We start from the raw sequence: 6,862 nt of genomic DNA, 5'->3' as shown, positions 1-6,862 counted from the left end.
CCTCTGTTAGCTGAAACCAACTCAAAGTGCTGTACATTGGAGAATAGATACACAGGTACATAAAGAAGAGATTCAGCACATCCTCAGTTTTAAAATGCCACAGTTCCTATGCCCTAGATTTCGATGAGATATGGAGTAAATATGACTGAAGAATTTTATTTTCTGGCCTCAGACTCATATTTTTAGTTATATCCTATACTGCATGGTAAACATAGTGATTTTTAAATCTCTCGTCCTTCTACTCTCACCCAATCTGGCATCCCTTTATATATAGCCATTTTAACTTTCAAATCAACTTTTCTACTTTTATCTCATTTAGTGACATGTACTGAGCCCAATCTGTGGTTGAGAAACAGTCTTAGGTCTGTTGGTGAGGAGATTATGTTACCCAATGTCTGTCACTGCACTGTCTGGTAGACAAGACAAATACAGAGGTGAAATTCCCCAATATTATGGAGTAACAAGAAAGATATGAATAAAGCTTCATAGACCTATATCTGTAGGGTGTCAACTTTGCAGCCACATTTCACAGAATACCAAAAGACTTGAGTCTACACTCAATGCAATATATTTATCCTTATTTAAATTAATAAAATGACAAACTGATTATAAATAGGCCTCCTATTGGTTGGCAGGGGTGGGGTGAGGGTGGGGGGTGGTGGTTGGAGGCATGGAATGTGGCAGCTTGAAGCAGGATCCTAGTTCCCTGACCAGGGATCGAACCCAGGCCATGGAGGTGAGAGTGCCAAACCTTAACCATTAGACCGTGAAGTCCCATTGGGTTGATGCAGGACCTTGGTGCTTGTCTTCTCTGAAGAAAGAATTTATCAAAGAGACAAAAGGTGGTGAAGCAGGTAAGTCATTTATTAGAAGCAAAGTCCATGTGGAAAGACATACTGGCAGGCTCAGAGAGAGTTGTGCTTTTGTGGTGGCTTGAATTGCTTATAAGAGGGAGTTTTGCTAGTTCCCTCTGGCCAACCACGTTGTTTTGTCTTGTTTTGTGCCCACATTTTGTCTGACTCAGGGCCCTCTCTGATGTGCACTCACATCTTTTAGCCAAAATGTATTCCAGCATGAGGCTCTCTGTGAGGTTGGCAGACATAATATGGGCTAGTGCCTCCTCCCTTTTTTGACCCCTGGGGAACCTTAAGGCAAAGGGAGGTCTCTTGACCTAAAGAAAAAAAAAATGTGGGCTCCTCCTGCCCAGCTCCCACAAGCCCCAGGTTCCCCGCCACCTTGAGTGTTACCTGTGCACTGACTGTGGCACAAACCTGAAAGAGAAGGGCCATTTCTTCATGGAGGAGCAGATCTACTTGAAAAGCATGCCTGGAAGTGGGTCATTCCACCCAAGGGCTAGCACAAGAGCCCATGCCATGTGCATGTGCTCTTTCTCCAACAGCTGCCAGGGAGCCCAGTGCACCCTTCCGCGTCCTGCCCTGTCTGTCCCCTTGGGTTGCCACCTACTGTCACCATTCCATGACCACCCAGCAAATAGTCCTCCCGTACCTGGTACCCTGGGGCTTCCACCTCCTGGGGAGCAAGGACTTCGAACAGCCTTTCGCCATTTCCTGGGTCACTCACAGAAGCAAGGCTGCTGTAGGTAATTTATGTGTTGGAGATGTTAATTGCTGCTATTGATGGGGAAAATACCAGCAATATGACACACTTGGAAGCTCAGAACAAAATCAAGGGCTGCACAGACAACATGACTCTCACAGAAGCCAGACCTGAACGGAAAATCTGGTCTCCTCTGGTGATGGAGGAAGGGAAACGACACCCAAACAAGATGAATTTAGCCTGTGAACCCCAAGAGGCCCTCCATGTAGGAAGCACACTCAGCCACAGAGCAGGGCCCTTTACTGCCTCACCTGCCTCCAGCTCTGCCCCTAGGGTCATCACAAACCAGTATAACAACCCAGCTGGCCCCCACTCCTCTGAAGACATCTCCAGCTTCAACAATGCCTTGGAGTCAAAGATGGCAGCAAGCGGGCAGGAGACAAATGGCAGAGCCTCAGACCATTCTTAGCTTCCAAGCGGACTCCTCATCGACAAAGAATCTAAAGTTTACAAGATGGCCCAGGAGAAACAGGAGTTAAATGAGCCTCTGAAACAGTCCACTTCGTTCCTGGTTTTGCAGGAAATTCTGGAGTCTGAGGAGAAAGGGGATCCCAACAAGTCCTTGGGATTCAGAAGTGTTGAGGCTCTGGTCACCAAAATGGCTGCATTGATTGGAAATGCCCAGAAGCTGCCCATGTGTGACAGATGTGGCACTCGTGTTGTTGGTGTGTTCATGAAGCTGCGGGACCATCATCGCCACCCTGAGTGTTACCTGTGCACTGACTGTGGCACCAACCTGAAAGAGAAGGGCCATTTCTCCATGGAGGAGCAGATCCACTGTGAAAAGCATGCCTGGAAGTGGGTCACTCCACCCAAGGGCTAGGACGTGGTCATGGTGTTACCCAAGTGAGCCGGCAGTTCGTGCCCAATGCTGCTCTCCAGGCAGCCCCTGCTGCATTTTGCCCTCTAAAAGCTCTGGCCCTTCTCTTCTTCTGAGTTTGCACTTTGGTTGTATTGCTGCTCATTCAACACCACGTTCCCTTTGGCTAATGGCTCATGCTGGCTGTGTGATGCCCGCTTTTATAATTAAGGGAAGATGGTCTTGTTCAGTGTCCCTTTGTTAGCATCACTGTGTCTTTTCTTTCCTTCCATTCACCTCTGCTGCAAATGGACATCAGCCAAATTTGAACCACCTGAATTTAATATGTCTGGCAATGATTCGTTTTTACTCAGTAAATTAATAGACTTCAAAAAAAAAAAAGAGAAAAATATGGTTGTCTTGTCTTTTCACTCAAGCAGAGTTCAGCTCCTCTCTGTTCCTGCCTTAATCTTTTCCTTCAAGTGTGTCAACAGGAAACAAGCTCCAGCTGCTCAGCCTGGCGACCCATTTACCTTCCATCTCATGTGACTCTGTATGTGAAAAACATACAGGCTCACAATGTAGACTAAATTACTTAAGCTCTAGAGAATTTTTTCATTTGAGTTTAGTTAGTGTGAGTTGACTAAATGTGGTGCTAGAGCAGTGAGCGGTGGCTGTGGCTGGGCGATTGGCCATGAGGAGATACCCCACGTCCAAGGTCAGCAGTGGTGGCTACACTTTGCTGCAGTGGCTGTGAGGAAATACCCCACATCCAAGGGCAAAGGAGAAGGGGTAGGAGGGGCAAATTTGTGTTTAGAATCAAACCCCATTCCCACTAGAGGCCCTCAGAGGGCTCAAACAAACCTTGTGTGCATCAGAACCCAGGGACCCCACAGAGACTGAGACAGAACTGTGAGTTAGCATCTCCTGTGGAGGTACGGGTCAGTAGTGGACTGCCACAGGGCAGGAGCTCTGGGTGCAGCAAACTTGGGTATGCCATAAGCCTTCTTTGAGGAGATTGCCATTAACCCCACCATAGAGCCACCAGAACTTACACAGGACTGGGAAACATATTCTTGGAGGGCATAACAGAATTTTGTGTGCACCAGGACACAGGGAAAAGGAGCAGTGACCCCACAAGAGACTGACCCAGACTTCCGGGAGTGTCCAGGAGTCTCTAGCAGAGGCGTGGGTTGGTGGTGGCCTGCTGCAGGGTTGGGGACACTGAGTATAGCAGTACATGCATGGGATCTTTTGAAAGAGGTCACCATTATCTTCATTACCTCCACCATAGTTTGGCTCCAGGTAAATAGCAGGGAAAAGGCATAGGAGCCAGAGATCAAATTGCCAACATCTGCTGGATCATCAAAAAAGCAAGAGATTTCTAGAAAAACATCTATTTCTGCTTTATTGACCATGCCAAAGCCGTTAACTGTGTGGATCACAAGAAACTGTGGAAAATTCTGAAAGAGCACCTGACCTGCCTCGAGAAACTTATAATGCAGGTCAGGAAGCAACAATTAGAACTGGACATGGAACAACAGACAGCTTCCAAATAGGAAAAGGAATACGTCAAGGCTGTATATTGTCACCCTGCTTATTTAACTTCTAGGCAGAGTACATCATGAGAAACGTTGGGCTGGAAGAAGCACAAGCTGGAATCAAGATTGCCGGGAGAAATATCAATAACCTCAGATATGCAGATGACAACACCCTTATGGCAGAAAGTGAAGAAGAACTAAAGAGCATCTTGATGAAAGTGAAAGAAGAGAGTCAAAAAGTTGGCTTAAAGTTCAACATTCAGAAAACTAAGATCATGGCATCTGGTCCCATCTCTTCATGGCAAATAGATGGGGAAACAGTGGAAACAGCGTCAGACTTAATTTTTTGGGCTCCAAAATCACTGCAAATGGTAACTGCAGCCATGAAATTAAAAAACACTTACCCCTTGGAAGGAAAGTTATGACCAACCTAGATAGCATATTAAAAAGCAGAGATATTTCTTTGCCAACAAAGGTCCGTCTAGTCAAAGCTATGGTTTTTCCAGTGGTCATGTATGGATGTGAGAGTTGGACTGTGAAGAAAGCTGAGTTCCGAAGAATTGATGCTTTCGGACTATGGTGTTGGAGAAGACTCTTGAGAGTCCGTTGGACTGCAAGGAGATCCAACCAGTCCATTCTGAAAGAGATCAGCCCTGGGATTTCTTTGGAAGGAATGATGCTGAAGCTGAAACTCCAGTACTTTGGCCACCTCATGAGAAGAGTTGACTCATTGGAAAAGACTTTGATGCTGGGAGGGGTTGGGGGCAGGAGGAGAAGGGGATGACAGAGGATGAGATGGCTGGATGGCATCACTGACTCGATGGACGTGAGTCTGAGTGAACTCCAGGAGCTGGTGATGGACAGGGAGGCCTGGTGTGCTGCGATTCATGGGGTCGCAAAGAGTCAGACACGACTGAGCGACTGAACTGAACTGAACTATCAACATAACATGAAAGAGGCATGGGAGAGTTATGAAATTATAAAATGCATGTGTTTGTATGTGTGTATAAGAGAGAAATAAGAGGTGTGTGAAAGGGGAATTAGAGGAGTGTGGTTTGGGAGATTGGAAATGTGCTAAAAATTGCCAAATTGTATTAAATTAATTACCTTAATTGTGAATGATAAGCCATAATTCAGTCATAAATCAGAATATGAGGTTGAAATTATTCATAAAACAAAATTTAAAATAAAACAAAGAAAACTGTGAGCAATGGGAGAATTTGGGTATACATTATTACATCCTAGTAACAGGGAGAGAGTAAGTGATAGAGTAGGTATTTAAATAGTTAATTCCACTAGGGTATTATAAATAGAGAAAAAATATAGGAGACCCCTGTAAGTTAATGATCCCTCAAGAAAAGAGGCTTGCTTAACAACAAAGCCAAGCAAGCTTGCCTAGCAACAAAACCAAGCTAACCTGCTAGGCAACAAAACCATGTAAAAGAAGCACAAGACATGGCCCAGAACAACAAAGCAATGTTGGAATAAGACCTGCATCTTGCCCGTTGAAGTTAGCAAGTTAATGATCCTTGAGTAAGGGCTTTTTCTGCATGTACTAAATATAGGGGAGAATAGGGGATAGGTGGCATTATAAAGAAACCTGAGATGATTTACCATATTTTAGCATTGGCTACCCCTTTTTACTCATTTCCATAGCACCATGAAAGCCCCAGTTTGACCAAGTACGGACAAGAAGACTCCCCCTCCTGACACTGAGGAGCTGTTTTGTAAAAGTTTTCACTTTTGTCTCAAGTTCAAAGGATTTGTTAACAAAATACGCCACTAGTTATATATAAATAAATAATACATTTGAATCAGTTCTAATGAGGTGGATGAAACTGGAGCCGATTATACAGAGTGAAGTAAGCCAGAAACAAAACACCAATACAGTATACTAATGCATATATATGGAATTTAGAAAGATGGTAATGATAACCTTGTATGCGAGACAGCAAAAGAGACACAGATGTATAGAACAGTCTTTTGGACTCTGTGGGAGAGGGAGAGGGTGGGATGATCTGGGAGAATGGCATTGAAACATGTATAGTATCATGTAAGAAACGAATCGCCAGTCTAGGTTTGATGCAGGATACAGGATGCTTGGAGCTGGTGCACTGGGATGACCCAGAGAGATGGTATGGGGAGGGAGGTAGGAGGGGGTTTCAGGATTGGGAACACGTGTACACCTGTGGCAGATTCATGTTGATGTGTGGCAAAACCAATACAGTATTGTAAAACAAAATAAAGTAAAACAAAATACCAATATTTATTAGAAAATTATATAGCTTACTTTCAATATACTAACATTAAAAGAAAAGAGAAATAGAAACGGCACAGGATACATCAACAAATTGGGTTTTGACCAACATCTAGACTTAAACAGTGCTGGGAAGTCCCATGTCAAGTACATCTGGAGTCTCAGTTGGGAAAAGGTTCCAGGCAGTGTGTCTGCTCCATGGGTGAAATTTTTGAACATTGTAGCTCAATTTTCCCACTTATAATCCCAGGATGCAAACTGATATTATCATCTACTTGTGAGCAAACTGAAGCTCTGGTTTCATGCTAATGCTATTTGTTTTGTCATGTAAAACTTGGAATGTTGTTTAACATGGGGCTTGGTTGACCAGGGTCCTTCCAGGGGCTCAACAATTTCAAGATTTATCCCTTATCTTATCTATGGTGCTGCAAGGCTTGCACTCAGAGGAGGCAGTCAGGGCACTAACAGTCAGGGCATGCCAGGTAGATTAGAAGCAAGATCAGAGGCCTGCTCTGCTTCGTCTCTGAAGCCTATAAAAGACTATATATTTAATTTCCCTAACAAGAGCTGATGGTGGAAGCCTGATATCTACTCGAGGATGAGGAAGAAGGTGGTCTTTTCTCCCTCTCCAATTTTCCTTTGATTATA

At 44.4% G+C, this 6,862-nt stretch overlaps 1 pseudogene; it reads left to right on the top strand.

Annotated features, from left to right (window-relative positions):
- The first annotated feature begins 1,476 nt into the window (after positions 1–1,476).
- Positions 1,477–2,467, top strand: LOC138091742 (PDZ and LIM domain protein 1 pseudogene; annotated as a pseudogene).
- The last annotated feature ends 4,395 nt before the right edge of the window (positions 2,468–6,862 follow it).

This window comes from Capricornis sumatraensis, chromosome 1 (assembly GCF_032405125.1).
Source record: "Capricornis sumatraensis isolate serow.1 chromosome 1, serow.2, whole genome shotgun sequence".
In the NCBI taxonomy this organism is placed as follows: Eukaryota; Metazoa; Chordata; class Mammalia; order Artiodactyla; family Bovidae; genus Capricornis; species Capricornis sumatraensis.
Note: the sequence above shows the minus strand (reverse complement) of the source record. Positions and strands in the feature narration are given on the sequence as shown.